This window comes from Crocuta crocuta, unplaced genomic scaffold (assembly GCF_008692635.1).
Source record: "Crocuta crocuta isolate KB4526 unplaced genomic scaffold, BGI_CrCroc_1.0 scaffold129, whole genome shotgun sequence".
In the NCBI taxonomy this organism is placed as follows: domain Eukaryota; kingdom Metazoa; phylum Chordata; class Mammalia; order Carnivora; family Hyaenidae; genus Crocuta; species Crocuta crocuta.
In genome coordinates this window covers 13416468-13440087 of record NW_027551571.1, presented here as the reverse complement: position 1 = coordinate 13440087, position 23620 = coordinate 13416468, and positions in this window count along the sequence as shown.

Here is a 23620-nt window from a genome sequence, read left to right as displayed (position 1 = left end):
GGGAGATACTATCTTTATCCTTTAAGAGCTCAGGTCGGTGACAATTAGATAACATGGCAGCTCTGCTTGTAGACAAATTTGGTTCTTGTGAGAAACATGGAGCCAGGGGATTTCTGTGAATGATTTATTTACCTCTTGCCACAGGCAGCGATAGAATTTCTTCAAAACCAGTTCCCAAGGAAAAATGAACAGCTACTTCTCAATCAAGGCTTGTTTTGAGTTGTTCTGACAGACTCTCAAAAAGAAAAGAGTTCTCCAAGGTCTTCTTTCATTTCCTCTGGAGGCAGCTGTGTCTGGAGAAAGGTGTCAGTGTCGCCTTTCAAGTGTCCCTGGTTTTAGGCTCAAGCCCAGGATCTTTGGGAACACCAGGTCTTTTTGGTTTCTGAGCATCTAAATTATTTAGAAACTTTGCAGCGAGTCTGAGAGAGTGGGAGTATGAGTATGTGGGATGGGATTATTTTCTCACTTCAGGCATCGTTGTGGCCATGGGCACCCGGCGATTATCCGGAAGAAGCCACCTCTGGCATTTTCTGAAGCACACGGGATCAGCAGGATTCATTCTGCTCACTGAATTCTACTTGGCATGGAAGGATTTTGCTGTAACCACCCCTGGAAGAAAAATCCTGTTTTGTCATACATTTCTCATAAATATTTTAGTGCTAAAATGACTTTGAATATAATTACTAAGAAGTTCAAGATGTTTAATGGGCTCTGTGGCAGTCAGGTTAAAATGCCTGTCACTTTGTCTCTCTAATGTGCACCGAACATTCCTGCCTGGAGTAAGAGCCGTGAATGTTATTTTTTTGGCTTGGATCTTGGCAGGTGTGTAACGTGACTCCTGATAGCAGGACAGCAGATTACATTCGGCTATAAAACCATTTCTAAGGCTCTTGGCACCCAAACTGTTATTGCATGTCTGCAGGTGTTTAGTAATTGGATTAATGCAGAGCCCAAGGAATGTCTGCTCCCCGGCTCTGAGAAACACTGAGGAAAGACAAATTCATTTCGGAGAGTGACCTGGAATGCACGATGACAGGCCGGCGCTCACACATGAAGCCAGATCTAAGCCTGCACGTTTAAAATGAACTGCTGTGAGCAATCACCTTCCATAGGAAAGTTTATCCAAAGCTAAATATAATAACAATGGCCTTGTGAGTCAGGCGGGAAGGAGCTTCAGCTTGGATTTTGATCCTCTTCCAAAAGCAACTTAGACAACTTGAGCCTAAGCCTTCCTATCATGCAGCTCATGAACCCCACAATCGTAGGTGTTTAATAATAATAATAATTTTTGAAAGACCTTGGTAAACAGAAGAGGACGATAAGCCTCCCAGTGGAAGTGCCGAGACCACAACGGTATCCTGGATCATCACGCTCTGCCAGTTAATCCCCACCTTGATTGCATAGACAGTCTCGCTGTGTCACAGACCTTCTCAAATATGTTCAGAACGTGATGAGCTGTGTTCACACCTCACTGCAGCCATGGCCAGTGCATAGAAGAAGTGGCTGCTTTTGGGGTAATTTTGTCATTCTGGCTAATTGAAACTTATTATATCCTCTGAGGGCTAGAAACCAAATTCTCCAAGGTTCTCATTTGAGTAGATAAAACCTAATGGATTGGCCTTATAAACCTAACCTCTTTCTCAGCTTTACAACTCAGAAGGGAAGCGGACCATTTGGAGAGAGTCCAAATAGAAGGAAGATTATGGTCAAAAGACAAGTGTTGTGAAGAAAGGCAAAAGACTTGGTATTGTTTAGTTTAAATCCTAGAGGGGTAGATTGTAGTTCACAAATATTATTACAGTAGGCAGTGAGATGAGGATGATGAGGAAGAGGAAGAAAAGAAGCCAGGCATGGAGAGCAAGTGCAAAGAGCTTGTAATGTAGAGGAAATGAGACATCTGAGAAATCTGTGTGTGGAGGAAGGGGCATGGCCCAAATGGCTACTCATTCATGCATTCAACAAAATTTGCTGCTCACAGCCATGTGCCAGGCCCCAGTGCATGGGAATTACCACTGATCACAATCTATTTTTGGCTTTCTGAGAGCTATTGTCTAGGAAGCACAGCTTGTGTACTCATAACATGGGATTTGGTAGCCAAGATGGTTGTGAGCACTCACGGGAGTGTTTCGGTCGCCTGGGGTAGGAGCAGGGCAGGTGTGTCTGGGCAGGTGATGTGTCCCTCTGGAGGCTACCAGGCCTCTTGGCTAGGTTGGTGGGGTTCTCCCTGATATTCTAGCTGACTTTCTGGCTCTCAGTCAGAAAGAGATTTTATTGGGGAGGGAGGATGCAGACACAATTCATGTCTGGTTAGTGGAACCNGGGTGGGGGTGGGGGGGGGGGGGTGGGGAGGCAGAGCAGGGGCTGGGGAGTGAGTGGAGATGAAAGTGGAAGAGGTCTGTGAATACGAAACAAATCAACAGAAACACATAGCAACAATAATAAGACTTTCAAATGAAAAGCGGCTGTCTTGAGGGAGACCGGGCAGCAGGCCCTGTTCAGGAGGCATAGTGCTCAGAGCCTTCCTCACTCAGATGTCAGTGTGGTGGGCAGGGTAGGTGGGCCTCCCAGGTGGGGAGGACTCAGAGACAGAGCTTGGGTGGGGGGAGGCGGTGCTCCTGGGCCAAGGAGGAGGAGGGACTTCTGTGAATCCTTGCAGAAGGGGTCAGGGTGGGGATGAGTGGTCCTTAGTAGATCCCAGGATAACACTGAGGACAGTTTTTACACCTTTCCTGGGGCAGAAAGGAGCTTGGATAATCAAGATAAAGAGGAGCACCTGGGTGGCTCAGTCGGCTAAGCGTCCAACTCGGTTTTCTCTCAGGCCATGATCTCATGGTTTGTGAGTTCAGGCCCCCATCAGGCTCTCCACTGATGGTCGTGGAGCCTGCTTGGGATTCTCTCTCTACCTCTCTCTGCCTTTCCCATCTCTCTCTCTCTTTCTCTGTCAAAATAAATAAATAAACTTAAAAAAATAAAGACAAGCAACAAGGACTAATGAGACCAAAAAGCTTAATTTTAAAGGTTGAATGAAAATCTTCATTCAAAGGTTGAAAACGAAATTATTAAGCTGCTGCCGGAGAAAGTAACTGAATGGCTTTTTGAAAAGTCATCTATCACATAAACCTATAAGGATAAACCTGAAAGGGTTCTTACAGACTCTAAGTTCAACCCCATTAGTTTACACTGAGGGAACTAAGAGGGGATGGATCTAATCCCCAGCCACACAGCTGACCAGGCAGAGCAGGGATCACTGGCGTCCAAGGGGTCTATGAGATGGGGATACACATGGAGATAAGTGGGAAAGAAGAATAGCTTCTGTATGTGTATTTACTATACTGAAAGTATTCAATCACTCTGAAAGCCATAACTAAGTGCCAGCACAGTGGAAGGCATTGTGAAAGATGGTAAAGTGCTTGCTTAAGAGCTTTTAATTCTTTTGAGAAGAATCTCTGGCAGAGAGAATAATGAGTTTCTCAGGAATTCAGCTGATGGAGAGACCACTGTGGTGGGCATGGTCCAGGAGGGTTTTGAAGAAGAGCTCAGACAACACAAATCTGTATGCATGCGTGTGCGTGCGTGCGTGCGTGCGTGCGTGTGTGTGTGTGTGTAGGGGGTGAGGAGGAGAGGAGAGAAGAGTTCACAAGGGACTCCGAGGCTAGTTATTTGGAAAACTATGGTACAACTTCTATCTGTGATGCATGAAGATGCATAATTGATTTTGATGTTCTATGAGATGTTTTCTCTATAAACACGTAGGGTGAGGCCAGAGAAGGCAGAGTGGAGTAATACAAATTCCTGCAGCTGAAGTGGTGGGAAACCCAAGTGCTCACTCTCCAGTATGACCCACTTTCTGTTGGTCTCTTCAGTGACCTGGGGTGTCTTATCAGGCAGATATTTCTATTTCAGCGAGTTGTGATGGGGTTGCCCAGGTAACATCTGGAGATCCTTTCAGCTCTGAGGCCAGACTTGTTTTGTAAAAGGAGTCAGAGTGCCCACAAAGGGCTAGCAGGGCTCCCTGGTTCAGGAAGGGAAAGGGCCCTCATCAGATTCCTTCTGTTCTTTGTCAACTTCTTCCTTCAGCACCACCTTGCCCTGGAAGCCCCTGAAAGCAACGTCACTCTGCACTCAGAATCTTTCCTTGTTTACAAGATATGTGGGCACAGATGGAATTATTGCATCACAGGCCAATTTCTTCACCTCTTTTAAAAATTTTATCACATAAAGCAGCATGCTGAAAGATCTTAATGCTACTGAAGATTGCAAAACCAAAATGGAGATTCATCTGCTTTCGGAATTCTGTCCAAAGACCTTTCCATATACATTCCACCCCCTTTCACAGCCCACAGCATGCCTGATCCTGACACCCAGAGCAACTTCATCACCTTTCTTAGGTCAGGGTTGGTCCTGACAAATAACTCTCCGGCAGGCCCTTCCCATGAGAACTTTCCTCAGGTAAAACCCTGGTTAGACGTCATGGGAGGGAACAGGCTCTGTCAAGAGGGAAACTGAACTCTGAATTGTCAAAACTGACAAAACCCAAGAAAGCAAGTTATATTATATCTAGTTACCCAAACTAGACTAATAAATGTTTCCTGATTAGTAGAGGGCCCTACGGGTTATGTTTTAATAAGGAGATTGAATTGAATCACAATTAGCATTAATTATGTCTACAATCAATATAAGTAGTTTTTTTCATTAAATCAGACAGAAATTCTACTTTATCATCCTGTTTGCTTTGCTGATATTATTTAATCAAAACCCTTTTTATTCAAAGATGTGGCATAGGTAAATTTTAATCCAGACATTCAATTATCCAAATCACTGACATTTTCCTGCTCTCAGAAAAATGCTCCAGGAACACAGGCTGCTTGTTCCCCTCCTACCTTGGCTGGCAGAGAACTACAGGGTAAAACATAGAAAATTGGCAAAACTCCATTTTCAATCCATGTTAAAAACTAGGATCAATCTTGCTTCTCTTTCTCCCTAAAATAGAAAGAAGAAATAAAAGAAGCACTTCTTTATATAAAATTGGATCTTGGCATTCTCCAGAGGGGTGGCACCCCCTGGGCTGCAGATGAAAAGGGCCCAGTTTTCCCAGTGAATAATCTGGGACAGGGAATTGGAGGTGAATGGCCTCCTGTAACTGCAAGAAATCTCCCCATCCACCTCCAAGGGAACAGAGGGAAGCATCTGGGGTCAGGGATCTGAGTCAGCAAGAAGCACAGAGACAAGACAGAGAGAGGCTGGGCCATTGTGCTGCATGTCCTCTCTTATATCCTGCCTGATGTGGGGCTCAGCAAGGCTTTGTCTTTCTATATTCTCCAAATGCCGAGAATAAGTTAAAAGAGGAAACGCTAGGTAAGAAGGTCATGAAGAGCTCCAAACTCAGAAGTGTTTATTGATTGAGTCATTCATTTATCATTCAGAAAGTATTAAGTATCCACTGTGCATCAAGCCCAAGGCCAAGGTTGGAGGTAGAGAGATAAATAATTCACAGTTGTGGTCTCCAATAAGCCTTCAGCCTAGGGCCCAAGAAGAAGCTCACCAAGAGTCTTGGAATTCTGGCTGTATTTGTGTCCAGACTTCCTTACTCATTGTCAACTTAGTGCGTTAACTTTTTCCAATGGATAGGGAACATCAATATCTAGTAAGATGAAGGAATGTGATGTAACCTGCATAACCAAGATAATTGAATTTAGATGGAGACTGGGCCTCAAGGCAGGGCCTCAGGTGTGGCAGATGAGATGCCTGGGCACAAAATCTGTGGACGTGTCACTCACAGGGTCACTCTAGTGACCTGCCTAACACTGATGGGTGGACAGATATCATACAAGTCCTTAAACTCTCTGAACTTTGGTTGCATTTCTGTATAACAGGGATGTGCCTACCTCATAGAGTTGCTTAAAAAATAATATAATATTTACAAAATGATGTAAATACTTGTTTTATCAAAAGCAATAATTGTTTATGACCTTTTTCATTAAGCACAATGACATTATTAATAAACACAACCAAAACGTTCTTTGTGGTAGATGCAACACATTGGAAATGGACTATAGAAATCATAGGATCTGGTCCTCTGCTTTAAAAGAAGCAATAGTTAAATATAGTTAAGTATGATACAGTAGTTAAATATAGCAAGATTTTGAGCGATGGACTCAGAGAAACTTGGATTTTAATCCCAGCTCTGTCACCTATAAATATTTAAGCTAACCTCTAAAGTCTCCATTTCCTCATTTGTGAAAAGGGAATAATAATGGTGGACTCCTAGGGTTGTTACTGAGGATTCAGTGAGATAATGTGTGTAACACTCAAACTGCAGGTCCTTAGAGGGCTCTCCGTAGATATAGATGTGAGCTGCTGTTGTGTGCAGGCTGAAATAAAACTAGTTCATGCTGGACCAGAATGTCTCCTGAGATACTTCACTTTTTCTAGTTCCCTTAGCTGAGCTCATCTTACACAATCCTACATCACAAAGACGTTCTTCCTATGGGCTTGCTTTTAGGAATAATTATACTAAACATTGTTCCTTTCTTTCCTAAGTTTCTCCAGAGTTCTAGCTGTGGTGAGAGTGCCCAAAATTAAAGATTTGGACTTTTTCCTTAAAAATAGGAATTAGGAATGATATTAATGGAATCAGGGTTTTTTTTTTAATCTCATTAATTTAGTGAGTTCAGTATTTACCTTAAATATTCTTTTAAGTTGGTAATTTCAATATTTATTTTAAAACTCTATTGTGAAGCTAAAAGTAAAAAAGAAAGACAAACTTTGGTGTCTTTCTCTTGCTTCTACTGCCAGAAGCTGGAGACACGAGCAGCGCTGGTGCACAGAGAGCCACATAGGGCTCTGGGAATCAGGCTTGGAAGAGAAGTGTTGTCTAAGCCCAGTGAGAAGGAGCATGTTTGGACCAAGGGAAGGGCTATGTTCCAGGCTCCAGAAGGGGTCAGACCATACATCCATAGGCTTAGGAAATGACCTAATGACTCAGGAGAGGATGTGAGCCCATCTGTCAGCAAATATTTACTCAACACTCAGTGGCACCATCAAAACTGCAGGTAACATAGACACAATACACAGACCTTGACCCTAAGAAGACTCTGACTAGTGTAAAGGCAACAGTATTTCACATAGGAGAGAGGAACTCACATAGCACTTCCACGACTCAGGCATACAGAGATTCACAGGTGAAAATGGTTATAGCTCTTCAATTTGCCTTTTTCTGGCCATATCTCATTCTCTTATCCGTTATCTATCAGTTGCTGTTGGCCAGTGCCTAATCCAACTTCTGGCATAGAACGGCCCTTAGGAAAACTGTGAATAGATGAGTAAGTGAGTACATGGGCCCTTGCAGCATATCATAGGATGGGTTTTTCATGAACCTCCCCTATATATTTATGATAATTTCTTTGCATTTAAATTGCTGGGAAATAGATTCAACATTTTCTCAGAAGGATTTATGATTGTTTACAGAGTTCAAGAACCCCAGGTTTAACTAGCCTTCATTGTTGATGGCAATTCCCAGATACACAAACCTGTAGTGCTCAATAAGGTTGAGGTAATGGATACCTAGCAGCAGGTCTCCAGCTTATGCCCAGCATTTATTACTGGAACCCCAACTTCCTCTTCCATCCCCATCTTGGTTCAATGACAGAGCCCATTAAAAACCAACCAACCAACCAACCAACCAACCAACCAACCAACCAACCAACCAACCAAACACTTCTAGCCAATGATGGCACACATAATGCATCCCTCTTGACCTGGGGATAGTTTGCAATTTCCCACTATTTCCTGTAAGACCTTTGGCAGGTCAAATAGCACAAATCCTTCCATGCACAAAGTTCTTTGGAAAGTGTCATTTACTTTCCCTGTTTCCCTCTGTTACTCTGGAGAGCTATAGAACACTGGTGAAGGAAGCCATTAGAAAAAAGCAGGAGTATAAGGGCTTATAATGGAAATTCACAAATAGGACTGATCCTCACCTCTCCCCTGCTTATCTTCTCACATTGCAAAGCTGCACAAAAGTGTGGCTCCCTTTTGACTCTCAATCTCTGGTTCACTTACTGACACCCAGCAAATGCTGATACAGTAAATTTTTCTCTTGTATCTTGATAGCATACAACCCAAAGTCTTCAGCTTCGATCTCAATCATAAGATAAGGCAATCCTCACAAACCGCAAATCTGAGGCAGGGTTTGGGATGGTTGTGGTTAGCAGGTAGCCACAGTACTCATGAGGCTAAGAGGAAGCTGAAAGAGATGAAGTAATTTGCCCAAGGTCACAAAATAACAAGATCCAAACGCAGGCCTTCCTGACCCCCAAATCCATGCTCTGAAACACTCTGCAATACTAGCAAGTGGAGAAGAACATTCTTGAAGCTCAATTATGAGATAAGGGACTGCTCTGGATGAGATGACATTCCATATTAATTAAACGTCACAACTTCATGATAGAGTACCCTGAAATGCTGCCATTGGAACACAGGACGCAGGGTCACCTCCAGTCTCCACGAAGAAGGATGTTAATGGAGCAATCCTAAGTGGATTTGTCAGTCAATTTAGAATTAGAATCTATAACAAAAATCTTGAAAATAATAAATGCTAGCCCTTTGTTCCCATGGTTGTATTTTAAAATTTTACTCTAAGGATATTATCATAGATGTCCACAAAGTTGTACATACAAGATGCTAGTTTCAGTGTTATTTATAATTTAAAAAATGATAGAACTAAACCAATAGTCAACAAGAAGTCTGAGTAAATTATGGCAGGTACACACAGTGGAATCTTAGCCTCTGTTGCAGAAGAATGTATATTGACAGAGGAAAGGTTTCTTGCAATGCTGCTAAGGGAAAGGACAGGTTACAGAACAGTATTGATTTTTATTTCTCAAAAGTATATTGACAGTCTAAAAGACAGATTTGGGTAATCAAAACACAGTGTCCAGAGTAATAGGACTATGGCTGACTTTTGTTTTCCTCACCTGCTTCTCCATTTTCTCCAATTTTTCTGTGATGAGCATATGTTACTTTTGTAGTCAGAAAAGAAATGTCAAATAAATGTCCTTTATTAAAGATACAAAGCCAGGGGTGCAGTTGAGTGTTTGGCTTTGACTCAGGTCGTGATCTCACGGTTTGTGGATTCGAGCCCTGCATTGGGCTCTCTGCTGTCAGCACAGAGCCCGTTTCGGATCTCTGTCTCCCTTTCTCTCTCACTTCCCCTGCTTGCGTGTGCTCTCTCTCTCTCTCTCTTAAAAATAAACGAACATTAAAAAGAAAAGATACAAAGCCAAATCTTGCCTTCTAGCACTTGGCTCAAGATACGCATGAATTATGTTGCTTGACGCCCTCAGTCTCCTATGGGAGCTCTGGCCACACAGCTGTTGAAGAGACCTACTCCCTCAGTCCTTCTCCTGAGGGCTCAGTACTGGCCCAGAAGGCGCTGGGCTGGAAGACAAACCTGAGTGCCACTTTCCCTACAAGACCATGCGCCTGGTCTGATTTCATGCACCAGACCCATTCTTCCTGAAGAAAGTCCTTCCCCCACCCAGTGTGATGCCTTGCGGATAGGGATCTCTTGCCAGATGGGTTCTCATGCTGCGGGATGTGGTGACAGTCAGCACTGGCTTTTCCAGGGGAGTCCCAGGGACCTCATTCAGGAAGCTCCTGGCAGGCCAGAGCATGCATGCGCTTACTTGGATTTGCACTGGGTAACACCCAGGCTCTGCTTTGCTGCATTTTCATGAATCAATAGCAGGCGATCCTTCTGGAAGTAGGTAGGACTTAAATCACACATTAATGGCCACATACCCAGAATGAGTTATTGGCCATATTCACTCCTCTACATCCTGCTTTACTCAGAATATTAAAGGTAATTGGTTAGACAGGCTCAGTGTTGTAACCGGAAGGCTATGGGCTGAATGATTTTGAAGGGCACCTGAGTTTTGGCCTTTAGAAACGCTGTCATTTTGTTCTGAAATGACAAGTGCCAGTCCTCCAGTCGAGCTCACTCTTGCCTGCTGGTGTCACCTAGAAGATGCCCCGCCCCAGGAGCACTGGCTCAAGTGTGGTCTGGGTTTGCAGTCCAAATAGGAGCTGAGGAGAAGGGTGGGCACCTCGAGCAGGGGGAATCTGGACAATGGCCGCTTTCACCATGCTATGACCGGGGAAGGAAAAGTCTGGGATGGACCAAAGCCCAACTGCTTTTGCTCTTCTGAACGTGTGACCTGAACTTTGCGAAGTGCCTCTGTGAGCACTCAGAGGGCAACGCTCAAAGCTCCACTGTGCACGTGTTCCCTTGGTTTCCTTGCCTTTCTTTTTCCTCTTTGAAATGAAAAATAAAGCCACCTGTCAAAGCTGGTGATATGTTCAGACCTGTAACCCACACAGATTCAGGAAGACTTCAAAGTGGAAACTCCTCGGATCAGATTTCATTTCACTGCAGATGGTGAATTTATGCCCCAAGCTCCCACCTTTGCTCTCACTTCTGTTCTTTAAGCTGCTGAAGAGAATACACAGTGGTGTTAGGTGCAAACTAATGAGTTGAATGCCACTTAGTCCTCAAACTTTGCAGACTATCTGGATTTCAACAGAGATGAGCTGAGACTTTGCTTTTTTTGTTTTTTTTAAATAGACTCTGGGCCCTAAAAGGCATTTGCCAGTTAGAAGATAAAATACCCTTGGAGACTCCACCTTCTGGAATGTCTGTCCACCTGCATAGCACTTGGACTTATAACAATGGGGATAAAAATAGTGTGAACTCATAGGGTGGTTGTGAGCTAACTGAGTTATTTTAAGAACATGGCCAGAGACAAACTGTTATATATATGCGTGGCCTATTGTTTCCCTGAAGAACCAGATATGGAGGGGGCTGGTGAAAGGAGGGTGAGTCTATGTGCTGATTATTTATTCAAAACTATCGTTACTCATTATCTAGTATATCACTCCTCTGAGAGCTGTGATCCAGGCCCAGCTTAGCAAAAGGAGACAGTCACATGTACAGTGGATTTCTTCCTTGGCTATTTGCTCTGGAAAAGATTAGCATGCCACCACCTCAGAGAAGATCCATCCAATCTTTGCTCTGTCTGTCATCTTGGAAATTCTATAATGCATGTATTCTGGGCCATGGAATCCTGGCCGGTGATTGCACTGACTACAGAGCTGCTGTATTTTTCACTTATTCTCTGAGGTTCTTTTTACTGCTACCCACATGGCTTCTTTGTTGTTGCACCCATCTGTCAACCTCTGGTTTGTGTTCATCGTCTCAGCTAAGAAACATTTATAAAGAAAAGAGCCATGGCTTTGAAGAGATATTGAGTTAATTCTGAACCATCTCTCCCATACTTTGTATGGTGCCCACCAGGTAAGCAGAAGAGACCTAGAGAGGACTTGTAGGGAAGAGTGACTTCGTGTATACTGCCGAGGTGAACTCAGATTGTCTTCCAGCCCAGCTCCCTCTGGCAAGGGAAGTGTTGTCTCATGCGGACGGAGAACTCATTTGCTTTCTAGATCAGTGACAGCTGACCCAGAAGGAGAGCACACTCCCCCATGGTCCAAAGATGCTGCTTTGTGGGCTGCAAGGTTCAGGCAGTGGTCACGCCTGTGTTCACTCTCAGGGCACAGGGCTCTTGGGTAGGATACTCAAGACACTTTGCCTCTTGCTCATGATCTGGCCCTGTCTGGTCCCTTCCTCTGGAGGACAAAGGATCAAGATGGAGTCTGGTTTGATACTGAGTAGGTCACCGTGGTCAACTGGCTACTGGTTAAGAAGTGTCCCTGGAGTGAGCATTTCCAGGTTGCATTCTTAGACTAATCCTCATCCTAAGTGGACTTCCGGACTTTCTGCCCACCTTCTTTTCTTCTTTCCATGTGGCACTTTCTGCATGGATGAGAATCTTATATACCCCTTAATTTGACAATTGCCATTACCACTGTACTTTCAGCCAAGAACAAGGCCGTTCAACAGACATTCACAGACTACAACTCTCTCTGTGATTTTGGTGAAACAGAGAGAAACTGGTTCCTGTCCTCAAGGGGGCTCACAGCTCTGTGTGGCAGGCAGATGAGTAGAGAGAGAATTGCCTGGAGCACAGAGACAGTGGCTGTGGAGGGATACGTGCAGCGTGGCTGGAGGGCTGTGTTCCTGATGGGCTGCTTTGTGCAGTCTCCCCCAGGGGTGGTTTCCTTTCTCGTGGGAGAGCAAGTTCCCATAGGGATGCTGATCTGCATCAGATGTAGAATGTCTCCTCCTCCTTTGAGGACTGATACTGATGTTGACCACAGCCTTCCTTCACACCTTCAGAGAGCTTCAGAATGGCCTGATGCCTCCACGTAGAAGCTGAGCCTGGTTCTCAGTTTTCAGAGCCATTTTTCTGGCATCATCACCTAACTGCTCAAGCTGTCCAGTTGCATCTATTACCTGGTTCACTTAAATGTCAGATGCTCCTGAGTTCCTTTCTCCTAGACTCCCTACATTCTTATACTCATTCAGGCCCAACTCGGGTGCAGTCTTCATAGCCCATACCCATCCATTTGCAACCCTTTCTTGAATTTCAGGAGTCTCTGCCCATACCCCGCATGTGGCAACTGACGCTTACACCCCAGGCCTGTGTCTGGTGTCAGGGTCTCGTATTGTCATCACTTTAAAATGCTGCTGAGGAGCGTTTGAGTGCCTCAGTCAGGTGAACGTCTGACTCTTGATTTTAGCTCAAATCATGATCTTGTAGTTTGTGAGACTGAGCTTTGTATCAGGCTTCACGCTGACAGCACAGAGCATGCTTGGGATTCTCTCTCTCTCTTCTCTTTCTCTTCCTCTCCTCCTGTTATCTTTCTCTCTCTCTCTCAAAATAAGTAAACATTTTTTAAAATCCTGCTGGAATTTTCAACACTTGTATCAGAGCTCTCGCATAGATTGTAAACACTTTGGAACATAGATGCCCTCCCTCATGTGTTACAAAGCCTCAAATACTGGGTTATTCACACAATAGTGGCTCAAGATGTTCCTGCTTCATAATAATTTTATACCTTTGATTTTCAAGTCTGTCAATCAATACCACTTGACTGTTTTGCTTTTCCAAAATGAAAACAAACTTCTCATACACTTATACACATAGTAATTCGAATAGCTCCTATTTGTTGAATACTATGTGCCAGGCTATAGATGATTTGCATCATTTGACTTTAACCCTTATGATAACTTGCAAAGGATGTGTTATGACACTTACACTAGAGATGGGGAAAGTCTGGTGGTTGTTGCAAGAATCTGGATGGAAAACGGAAGGAGAGTCTGTATGGTGACCATTCAAGAATGGACTATAACCATTGCGTAAGCACCCCTGCCAGGTGAGCAGTGGGTTAGAAAGCCAGGGAAGGTATGTGAGAGAAGAGTTATGTGAGGAACTGATGAGTTCCCTTCGGCTTCAGAATTATCTCTTTTCCTTTGGCAGCGTTAAGCTTTAGACAGAACTGACTTCAAATAAATTGATGACAAAAGGAGAGTCATTCGGACTTTTTTACTCATCATGTGACTCAGGTACTCAATATGGGTTTAGCACAGCTGTGTTTTTAATAATATAAGCCAGATTAAAGGGATCCATGTTTGAAATGTGTGTTTTATTTAACAATGTGTTACTGTGGCACTTCAGACACACGTGGGTTTCTAAGTTTCTTTTGAGGAAGCTGCACAAATGTTCAGTGAGCTACAGCTTTCACAAGATCTGTCTCCTCCAAATCTTATAAAAAATAAGCTTTAGTAGCTCCCATGTCCCTCAAATAAACGAACACTAATCAACTCACACAGTTCAGTTCATTTAATTTTTAAAATAGCTCCATGCGATTTTACTTTTAAAATCTTAAGAGATTTCCTGAATAGATCATTACCACCAAGTTGGTACTGACTTGTGGAGGCCATAAAACAAATAAAGTCATTAAAAATAATTTGAACAAAAGGAGTAACTTGATATTATTCCATCTACATTTGGTTAAAATGACATTTTAAGGTTCTCTTTCATCTTACTAAATAGATCTCTAAAAGAAAAAAATGTGATTAATAATTATCCTCCATAAATCTTATGATAACTATTATAGTCTTTGGAGAATTATGAATCCACATCTGGAAAAAGTATTTTATATGCTACTGCCTGTAAAACAGCATGCCATGCATTTTACAAGTGCACATTAGTAAGTAAAAATACGGTATGTTTTTTGTGTTCATCATTTTCCCTCTCCAAAAGAAGTGTAAGCCTAGTTTATTTCATTATAAAGAGTGCTAATAAAGTTTATATGATACTTGTTTTCCTCCCTTACTTTGGTGCTGATGCAGTTTCCCTGGGTTATTGGAAATGAGCTTTCTATCAGAACTTGGGGAAGCCTTCATTATAAGCCAGGTCATTGGTGTCCTCAGAACCAGCGCATGGGCAGAAGCCAGCTGGTCCAGGAGGGTGGGAAAAACATCACAGGAGTAAGCTAAAGCCGTAGAAGCCACAGACTTCACTCATGGCCACCCTCCCCCCCCCCCCCACACACCTTTGGCTCTTGAATTTGATTTGTTTTATACTATTTTAAATGCACAGGTCTCATGAGCTCGTGATTCAAAATGCAAGATCGGCTCATTTTTGGAATTAGAAATTTGATTAAACTTAAACATTTGTTAAATAAAACGAAGAAAGTACTTTGAGAGCCAGCAATGTCCCTTGGAAATAGAAAATGTTTTTTCGTTTCCAAGCAGCTGTTTGCAATAAGAAGTGGCTGGTGGGGGAAAGGGAAGGACGCCATTAAGTGAAGGTAACCCCTCCAGAGTTTTATGGAGCTCTGCAGTCATGTGAGCGCCATCAGTGATAAATATCACAATAGAGGTTGCAATGTGCCTGGTTTTATTTTCACGTGGATCCTTGAATACACTTTAATTCAAGTCACAGAATACATTTAATGACTGACCATGGAAAACCACAGTCTTAGTATGCACAAAAGCAACCTTAGTGAAGAAAGATGTAGAAGTCTTCTTTCTAGAAGAATAACCTATATTAACCCATAACAGCAACACCTGTGCGCCGAATTTTCTTTTGTTTGGATTTTGGAAAAGCAGCAGGCTAAACCCTACTAAAGTAGACACCAGGTTTTCAGTCTCTAGAGAGTTTTAATGCATTTATCTTTGGGGCCTCATTTTCAAGCCTTGACCAGATTAAGGGCTTGAGATGCTGTGGGAGTGGTGAGGGCCATAAAGTTCACTGTCCAGCCCCCTTACCTCACAGAAGAGGAATCTGAACGGCTGAGTGCGAAAGAACTTGTCCCAGGGCCATAACAAGCACAGATAGGACCAAGACCTGTGTTTACTGGCGTGGGGTCTCCCCACTCTTAACTCCTCCGGTAGACTGGCAAGCTTCGAAAGTATTTCTAACTTAAAATGGGGGCATCTTGGCACATGAGGAATGGGATTTCTGTTCCTTTCATCAGATCATCCAAACACATCTCCCAGAGCCTCGTTTATTCCGCAGAAGTAATTGATAGCACCACACATAGTATCATAATGATGGGCAGACAAAAGGTAATTTTAGTACACTTAAGTCATGTAGAGAAATAGTTCTTTTGTTTGAGGTTTCTAGACTTATTTCCACCAATAATTAAATGTGCGAGTTTGCATAATTCTCACCAGAGCATACATTTAAATCTCTTTAGCTTTAAAGTAAGATCAGAAAATAGGTGCCTGGGTGGCTCAGTCTGTTAAGCATCCAACTTCAGCTCAGGTCATGATCTCACAGTTTGTGGGATCGAGCCCTGCTCGAAATTCTTGCTCTCTCCTCTCTCTCTCTGCCTCTTCCCTTCTTGTGCTCTCTCTCTCTCCTTCCCTCCACACCTCTCTATTTCTCTCTTTCTAAAAAAAAAACTTATAAAAAATAAAATAAGAGCAGAAAAGATGATTGCAAAATTACATTTTATGTATATGTTAAGGAATCATTCCAAGAACTGGATTCAGAGTTCTGATGAGTGACAAGATTTTCTAATATCTGTTCCAATTTCTATGTAATGCCTACAAGTGTGCCTGTATCAATTAGACTTTCCAGTAGGACAAACCATCTCAAAACGTGGAGGCTTAAAGTAACAGTTATTTATTTAACTGATGATCCTGTGGGTTGGTGATTTGGGTTGGGGTCATTCACATGCATCCAGGATGATTCTGCTTCTGGGGGTTAGCTGGCCATTGGTTGTTGGGGTAATGGAGGCGTCTGGGCACATGGTTTCTCTTCTGTCGGCTAGCCTGGGCTTGTTCATTTGGTGGTTGGAGGTTACAAAAGACAAAGTAGAAGTTATCAATGTCTCTTGAGGCCTAAACTGGAAACTGGAACACCAGTATTTTCATAGCATTCTGTGACCAAGTTATAAGACCCAGCAGATTCATGAAAGAGGAGAAGTGGTGTCTATGCTTTATTGGAAAGAATTGTCATCCAAGGTGACATGGATACAGAGATGAATGGAGGATTTTAGATATTTTTGCAGCCTACCGTAGTGCCTAACTCTTATTATTTAGAACACTATGGGCTCCTTGAATCAGTGGTACTAAGACTTTTAGATTTCATGGACTAGTACAAATGTAAAATTAAATTAAATTAAATAGTATATGGAATACACATAAGTATTAAAAATTGGAAAATTTTGATTATAATAAGTAAGAACATTTAAAACCAAATGCCAATCATCCTCTATACCCATGATTTGATATTAGATATTAGATATAATATCAAAGACTACATGAATCTATAACTCTAGGGGCATATCCCTGAGGTTTGGTGCCCTGGCTTTAATCTTACCTGAACAGCTGGGAGGAGGAATTGGCCCTCAGAGAATTTGGTTCTTACTTTGCACTGTAGTCACCAGCTGGATATTCTTAATTAAAGCATGTAATTGCCCGAACTTGAGTTTTCTCATCTGTAAAATGAGATAGTAGCAACATTTTTTTTTCGTTGTATTTTTTGTGAGTGTTAAGTGAAATAACATATATAAAATGCTCAGGGCGCCTGGGTGGCTCAGTTGGTTAAGGATCCGACTTCAGCTCAGGTCATGATCTCATGGTTCATGGGTATATTGGGCTCTGTACTAACAGCTAGATTAGAGCCTGGAGCCTGCTTCAGATTCTGTATCTCCCTCTCTCTCTAACCCTCCCCTGCTCACACTGTCTCTCTCTTTCTCTCTCATAAATAAAGAAAACATTAAAAATAAAATAAAATGCTTGACACTATGCCAGGCTTAGTGTAACTGCTCAGTATAAGACAGTTGATTATTGGATGGTTGATTTGGTTTCTAAAACATGTTATTGATTTTTTATATACATCCCTTTCTACCACTGGGTTGAATAGGAAACACTGCAGATTTCTCTTTCTTTCTTTCTTTCTTTCTTTCTTTCTTTCTTTCTTTCTTTCTTTCTTTCTTTCTAACTCTGATGGATTGTGTTAGAAAAAGCACAAGAATAAAATAAATATGAAATTATAGCCACGTTTCATGCAAACAGATAGCTCTAATAGCATACTTTCTTACAGACATTCAACTAACATCAGTACCTCCATAATTTAATCTTCACTCTGTGGATAGCACTTCCCTATCATGTGTGTTTTGTCTTGGGGTAAGGGCTTGTCTTCCCTAGGAAGTTTTTCAGGAATTGATTTACTAGTTTTTCTTTCACCACCAGCTTTTGTGATCACTTACTAACTCAACAACTAATATGTAAAGAACCACTTATAACTCCTTGAGGAAAAGACTCCTGTTTACACCTTTGAGTATACTGATCTTATTTTTACAATTCTCTCAGGAAAAAAGAGATGACGAAACATAATAGAGGGGGCACCTGGGTGGCTCAGTTGTTTAAGGATATGACTCTTGGTTTCTGCTCAGGTTATGATCTCATGGTTCGTGAGTTCGAGCCCCACATTGGGCTTTTGGTTGACAGTGCAGAGCCTGCTTGGGATTCTCTCTCTCTCTCTCTCTCTGTTCCTACCCTGCTTTTGCTCTTTTTCAAAATAAATAAATAAACTGCAAAAAAGGGGAACATAACAGAGTAATGTGGTGACCTTGGTTTGTGTGACACCATTGTTGAAGGGAAGGGTTAGGGAATGGTTTTTTGTTTTCTGTTTTTTTGTTTTATTTACAAATAGTTTATTGTCAAGTTGGTGTCCATATAACACCCAGTGCTCATCCCAAGTGCCCTCCTCCATGCCCATCACCCCCCTTCACACCCATCAGCCCTCAGTTTGTTCTCAACATTCAAGAGTCTCTCATGGTTTTATTTAATGCCTCCTACCAGCTGTTTTTGAAACTATACCTTTTTATTCATAATTTTCATTGAACGGTCCCTTAGCAGCTATTATTAAGATGAGATTACACACAGAACTGCTTCTTGGTTGCACACTAGAGTTATAAAAATTTCAGTATGCTAGAACTAACCAGGCTTTAAGACTAAGACAAATGATTTTTCAACAAGTCTATTTACATCATAGTCTGTCACCAGCTTTCCCCCTCACTGCTCTTCCTATCCACTTGGCTTCCCAAGTCTATATCTGAGTGGTTTCCATTTTAGGTAAAGAGAGAAAACAATGAATGTCACTGCTTGTCACTGCTGGTCATGGTCATAATAGGGCTTTATTTACACTGGTGACTTAACATAGTGTCCTTCTCCACACTGCTTGCTGGAACTAGTTTCCTCATCTCTGCAGCCCCCCCCCCCCCGCCCCCACACACACACCATTCTTAATCCTGTGACATGCCACATGAGTCCACAACTCAGAGAAGGCTTCTAAAGCAACAGAAGAGTTAATTCTTTCTATACTATATTATTGTTTTGTTAGCATCCCTAAAGATGTAATTCTTGCCAAAAAAATAATCTCAAACTTGGCAGGAGCCAAAAAAACCACCTCAGCAGCTTTCTTAATTCTGTCAGTGTTCATGAATCCTTCTCACTCCTCCCTACATCCCTTTATACCTTCATGTTGAAAAACGCTGTGCCAGTGTCCGTGCACACGTGTGCCACTGAATTCTTATTTTCGTTTGGGGTTCGGTGTCCAAGATTGTTATTCAAAGTGATTGCCAATGCTATTTTTGTACCCCCTGTTCATCTGGCATAAAAGATGACATAAAAGTAGACCAATTGATAAGCCTGAGAAAAGCAAAGGGAAGGAGGATGCTATGAATAAGAGTCATAAAATCAACTTCCCAATTTTAAACTATTAATTCCCTGAACTTAATTTTTAAAAGCCTTAGATTGGGAACTTGAAAATTTACCACTCAGTGTCTGTCTCTCTCTATCTCTGTCTCTTTCTTTCTATTGGATTGAGAGAAAGCTGTGGATTATAGCAATCATATGTGTCTGACCCTTCATTTGGATTTTTAAGCTCATTTTGGCAAGCATAATTTGGTATCATTTTATTTTTTTATTTTTTATTTTACTCAGAAAGATAAATACCTTTGTGATGAAGTGGTATGTAAACCCCTTGCCATATAGCAAACCAACGTTAAATAGTATTCTCTTTGAAATGGAACTGACCTCCATACCATGGAAGGGAGGCAAGAAGAAAACAAAAATGCCTCCCTGAAACGGAACCCAGAATCTAAAACCAGTCATTCTCTTGAGGGTTGAAAATGTTTTCCTTCAAATGAAATTAGACTTGTGTTTCTACCATTATGGTTTTAGCAATGGAAATTTGATAAGGATGGCCATTTCTGTTTCCAGATGGTCCAGAAGATCTGGATGCTTCCCCAGCAAACTGCCCACATTCCTGAGTAGCAATTCTCTAATAAAATTAGATATATTTCTTCTGGTGACGCTAAGGATGGCTTGTTCAGACTGAACCTACACATCTCCCGAGGTTAAATAGCATAGCTCTAGATAGGTACAGACACATGTGTTTAAGTCAAAGTGTTTACATGCATAACGGACAAGTTTTGGAATACATATCCAGAGTTGTGGGTAACATTTGCTAGGAAGAAACAATGAAGAGCCCCTTAGGTAGAACAGCAGGTTGGCAAAGGCTCAGGTTATGTTGAGTGCCAGTTAAGAGTTCTCAAGGCTGCACTGAGTATTCATGTAGAAAAACCAAGAAAGAGGAAGTTGGATGGGTACAGTAGACAGCTTCTGGCATGGCTCTCAGTGATCCTTGCCTCCTGGCATTAGTGCTCTTGAAGTTAGGCTGGACCTGGTGACTTGCTTTTAACAAATAGAATATGGCAAAGTGGTAGGATGTCATATTCATGGTTAGGTTATAATGACTATGACTTGCTTCTTGCTAGCCCTCTCTCTCTCTGGCTCCTCTTGTAATCTTGCTCTGATGAAACAAGATGTCATGTCAAGTCATGACCTGTCCTATGGAAGGGACCATATAGCTAGGAAGTGAGGGATAGCTCTGGCCAACAGCCACCAAATAACTGAGTTCCTTATCACAATATCTACAAGCACCTGAATTCTACCAACAACCACATAAAGGAGCTGGAAGCAGATCCCTCCCTGAGCAGGCCTTTGGATGAGACTGCAGTCTTGGCAGAGACCCTGATTGCAGTCTGTGAGAGACTCTGAAGCAGAAACCCTGTACACACCATGTCCAGATTTCTGGCCTATAGAAACTGCGTGAGAGTAAGTGTATTTTACACCTCTGAGTTTTTGGTATAACTTGTTATGTAGAAATGGATGTTATATTAGTCAGTGTTCTCCAGAGAAACCACACACGCGCGCGCGCGCACACACACACGTGTGCGTGTAGTTTCATGGAGAAAAAGTGAAAGGAAAGGTGGGAGAGGGAGGGGGAGAGATGGCATAAGGACTTGGCTTGTGAGATTACGGAGGTTACAGAGACTGATGGTCCGTCTTCAGTGTGGACCAGCAGGAGAAGACCCAGGAGAAGCGATGAGGTGGAAGAAGTCCAGAGGTAGTTTGCTGGAGAGTTCTGTCCTGCTGCAGGGGGCTGATCTGTTTGTTCTGTTCATGCCTTCAAATGATTGCATGAGGCCCACCCATATGACGGAGAACAATCTGCTCACTCAAAGTTTACTGATTTAAATAATAACTTCAAGGGGCGCCTGGGTGGCTTAGTCGGTTAAGCGTCCGACTTTCGCTTAGGTCATGATCTCCCGGTTCGTGGGTTCGAGCCCCACGTAGGGCTCTGTGCTGACTGCCAGCTCAGAGCCTGGAGCCTGTTTCAGTCTGTGACTCCCTCTCTCTCTGACCCTCCCCTGCTCACGCTGTCTCTCTCTCTCTCTCCTAGAAATAAATAAAACATTAAAAAAAAATAATTTCAAAAACACCCTCCAAGTTGACACATAAAATTAACTGTTACTGATGCGAAGTCATACCTTAAATGTGCTTTTCCCAGAAGCTTGGACTTAAACATATCCTGGGCAAGAGGGCACATCTCAGCTCTTCAGCTGAAAAGAAAAAAAGAATTTGGGGAGGATAAATCTGACAGTATTGGGTGATACTTACAAAGTTATATCTCAGCTCTTAGACCATGGGAGATGATTTTGAGGACTTGGGAACAAGTAACTACACGTACATTTTAACCAACTGTTGGAGAGCAAATACCCACGTGGTGCATGCATGTGTAGATTACAAAAGACCACAATACTAGCATCCCTGTAACCCCCTGTGGCCCTACCTGATCGGAACTTCCCGTCCTCCACAAGTTTTTATGATACAGTTCACAATGAAAGATAATTGAAAAATGTAACTAAACTTACAATTATGAATATCAGTGAATATACTTGATTATTTCAAGTATATTAAGATTTCCCTTTTTGAGTAGATATATTCTCCTAAGAACAGGGTCTTGTCTCCTGTCCATCTTGAGGGCATGACCACATCATGGGAGCCATGTTGGTAATCACTTGTTGGTTATTTGACAACTGGGTTATGGGAGAAGTCTCGAAGCTCAGATGGAATTTGTCAGGAGGCAAGATGTTTTGGTGAGAAAATACATGTACTGCTGAGCTCAGACATCCCTCGTAACCTTTAGTTTTTAGGGAAAAATTATCTATCTGTAAAGAGAGCTGAACATTGTTAGGCTAGGCTATGTTTATATGCTTATATAGACAGAGTTGAAATGATTGGGGCTCTGAGCCTTTTATAACTGTTTAAAGATAACTACTTGTGGGGCACCTGGGTGGCTCAGTCGGTTAAGCGTCTGACTTCGGCTCAGGTCGTGATCTCCCAGTTTGTGGGTTTGAGCCCCGCGTTGGGCTCTGTGCTGACAGCTGGTTCAGAGCCTGGAGCCTGTTTCAGATTCTGTGTCTCCCTCTCTCTCTGACCCTCCCCTGCTCATGCTGTCTCTCTCTCTCTCTCAGAAATAAATAAAACATTTTAAAAAATTAAAAAAAATAAAGATAACTGCTTGTTTTCAGTGCTCAAAACTCAGCATCTAGGTTTGTGGCTATGTTATGAAGGTTTACAGGCATCTATATTAAAGCTTACTTTAGTCAGTGTGTGTGTGTGTGTGTGTGTGTGTGTGTGTGTGTAGTAGGGGAGGAAGAGAGAAAGAGAGAGTCAAAGACCAGAGGCAGGTCTGAAGGTGACACAAGTGCAGTGGAAGCCCACTGTCCTGCCTGCAGTATTTTACCAGGTGACGAAACTTCTGGGCTCTGTGGAAAATATATTCTGAATTTCTATAAACTTTAAGTGTTTGTTTCATTGTGGCCTGCTGGCCCTAGGATTTGGTCTGTCAAGGGTATAATAAAAATGGACATAATGCTTTGAAATGCCAAGAAAAACAAATGCTAAACAGGAGCCTGTGCAGGCTAAAATATGCAAACAAGCCAAGAGCTCTTACCCAGCAGCAGGATGGGGAGCTCAGGGTGTGCAGGCGATGGGGAGCGCTGTGGCGTGCAGTGATCTGTAGGACTGAAGCATGCATGGTGAGAATGCTTGTGCGTCAGGCAGTGGGGCCTTGATGCATGTATCCAGCTGCAGATTTAGTTGAGATTAATGTGCTTTGATGACCAGTCCTATCCTAAAATTTCCAAGAGGAATCAGATTCTGATGCCAAGTTGCCTCAAAACAGATGGGCAAGACTTTTCCATGGGGAAAGAGCACCAAGGTGAAATGCCACATGTCAGGAGAAGGTATTTCAAACTTAATTCACAACAGGCAGAAATGACGTAGAAGAATAAACTGGCCTTCAGAAATTTCTGGTGTGAACATTGAGAAGGAACCCAAAACTCTGTCCTTAGAAAAATTGTCCTCTCCCACTGTCCTCTCAGGTTTCCAAAGTTCACCTGTTGTGAAATGCTAGCATTTGTTGCTGGAAAAGGACACCAAATAATGTTTTCATCTTCTGCAAAAAAAACCTCTGTTTTCATGAATTCAGTGTGAGACCAAATATGTCATCACTTTTGCTCAGTGTCACAAAAGGGGGAATTCTTTCAGCTGTCTCTATTGGAACAGAGCATGTTTTCACACTACTTGATGTCAGTGTCTCCCATTTTAAGCTCTTGTTTTTATTGGATGCTTTGGATTTTTTCAGCCCAAACTGCACATATCCAAAACCCACTGGATCGTAGGCCAGATGATTGGGCCAGGGAATAGCCACTTATTCCCAGATTTATGTCAAGACTGATTGAAATAGAGATCCAAATATTCCACCTGCATAATCTTGTCCTAACTCCC